Below are 2,675 nucleotides of genomic sequence, written 5' to 3'. Positions count from 1 at the left end.
CACACACACACACACACACACACATCACACACACACTCACACACACACACACATATGAAATATGAAATAACAACAACCGGGACAAGCCGGACGGACTCGGTAAAAAGGGCAGGCGGTATAAACCACGACGCAGAACACGAAGCATTCCGACTAACATCGGATGTACGGAGGTCGCCATTTTGCTCCTTACTCCGTCTGAGTTTGCAGCTCAATAGATCGCGGGACCGATACAATGCAAGATTGAAAAGGTCGGGTAAACAGTACACCGCACAGGAACGTCGGCTATTGGCATCCTTCCTCCTCGGCATCTCCTTCAACAACGATTGTCTTTGCCTGAGTTTCCACAGCTCTTTGCTTCCCATTCCTCCGCCCATATGTTATTGCAGTCCCGGGCGTGCGGAGCTAAACTTCTTGAAACAGTTTAACCAAAGAGATTTGGGCTGCGACGACGCACGAGACAGAAAACCTCTTCCCTGAAACACACCACATTAAGGGCATCTGTTTCCCTTCCCAGCGCAGACGATCTTAGTGTGCACGCCAAGAGTTCGGGCCAAGTGGGACTCATAAGAGCAAAAAGAACGTAATATTGGAGTCAAGATAAACCAGGATTATGACGCCAAAAGTCACGACTGGTATTCCTTCAACTTAAAAAAAAAAACCCAATACGAAGCGTTATTAATTGGAGTAAACAATCGACATTATCAGCAGATAATTATTTTTGATAAACTTCGTTGCTTATTCAAACTAACAAATACGTTGGCCTGTGTATCTAATGTGGGAGTTGGGCTCTTCAAGTTAAGCGCAAAGAAAGGAAAATTTCAGGCTTTGAAGGCATTTTAACTAGTATCTCTGTTTTTCCCACAGAGATGTATCCTAAAACAGTCCAAAGTGGCCATAACAAATTGGAAGGTTACAGCCTACTTCCATATAATCTTAACTGTGTCGATTTCGGCGTAAGAATTTCTAAAGATCAATCAGAGAACGGAGAATCAAGCCTTCATAAGTAAGAAGGTTTGGTTATGGAGATTATAAAGTGAGTTGTTTTTAATTTTAGGTTAAAAAAGGCAAACCAACAAACCCATAATTTCTAAGGAACTGGTGTATGTAGTGTAGTGGAGTCGACCAGTTCAAGTACCTGGGTGCTATCATCAGCCAAGAAGGATCCAAGCCAGAAGTCCATAAGTCCATGCAAGAATTGCACAAACAAAAGGGGCACATACAAAACTAAGACCAATATGGAAAGATTAAACATGTAAGTCAATTCCAAACTCAGACTTCTCTATTCCCTTATTATCTCCATCCTTCTGTATGTTTATGAATCATGGACCTCGACAGCAGAGTTTCTGAGGCAGATCGAAGCAGCCGAAACGAGATGCTCGGCCGATCGGGCCGATCGCCCGACTTGATCGCCTGAAAAACAAACGTGTTTGTTTTCAGTTTCAAGCGACTGAGTCGGGCAGCGGCCCGATCCAGCTGCAGTGGGCACCCCGTATTAGGCGACTCTTTGACATCTCATACACTGACCCCGTCACACATGAGGAAGTGCGCAGTAGGGTGAAAATACACAAGAGTCATTATGGAGACTTGCTGTCTACTGTGAAACGAAGAAAAGTGCATTGGTATAGCCATTTAACGTAAGGGGTGCCCACTACGGCTGGGATCGACCGATCGGGCCGAATGCCCTACTTGATCGCCTAAAAAACAAACGTGTTTGTTTTCAGTTTCAGGCGATCGAATCGGGCGATCGGCTCGATCAAGCCATAGTGGGCACCCCGTACATTTGCCCGAGGGGATGTTGTTGCTCCTTCAGCCTGCTTCGGCCATGGGAACCTTTGTTGCTTTAGAAAGATTTGATCTCACGAGAGCTGAAGTTTAGAGGTGTTACTAGAGAGTAACAAGCACAAAAATGAAAAAAGGAGGGATGAGGACGATAGGTGTTTGATAGAGAAGAAGGAGTAGATCTAAACCATACCAGAACACCCACCAACTACTAACAGAAACGTTTTAAATGATTTTTGACACTTTAAAACTCAAAACTGAGGACGGATATGTGTGCGTATTCTGTGCTGTAGCCCCCCTCCCCCAAACACACAAAAAGACCACCAAAACACCCCGCCTAACCCTCCTCCCTCCCCCCCCCCACAAAAAAACAACAAAAAACAAAAACAAAAACAAAAAACTAAAAAACACCCCTCTCCTTTTTCGCTCTAAAAAAACCTTGAAGCTGTATTGAAGGTGCAAGCGATGCTCGTGATTTTTTTTCCTACCTTCCACATCCAGAAAAGTAAATAACAAACAACATCTGGCTTCGAACACCTGCTTTGTGTCTTTGCATACTTTTCATCCCCGCACCCTTTCCTCCTCAAAACAAACACAGCCACCCTCGCCCTCGAAAACTCGTACACTACTAACCCATTTACTTTACTGACTCTAATGCATTTTAATGAGTTGACGGGTCAGGGTCAGATTCACACGAGAGCAATTCACCTTCATTTCAATACTGGATATGCTTTTCGAAAATACTGCTATTCTGCGCCGCTCTTGTGTGCTCATACACACAAACACAAACACACACACACACACACACACACACACACACACTCACACACACACGTACACACACACTCACACACATACATACGCACACACACTGCCCCACTCTCTCTCTCTCTCTC

Source organism: Aplysia californica, unplaced genomic scaffold, assembly GCF_000002075.1.
Source record: "Aplysia californica isolate F4 #8 unplaced genomic scaffold, AplCal3.0 scaffold00175, whole genome shotgun sequence".
NCBI classification, from domain to species: domain Eukaryota; kingdom Metazoa; phylum Mollusca; class Gastropoda; order Aplysiida; family Aplysiidae; genus Aplysia; species Aplysia californica.
The sequence above is the reverse complement of the archived record's forward strand: the minus strand, read 5'-3'. Positions refer to the sequence as shown.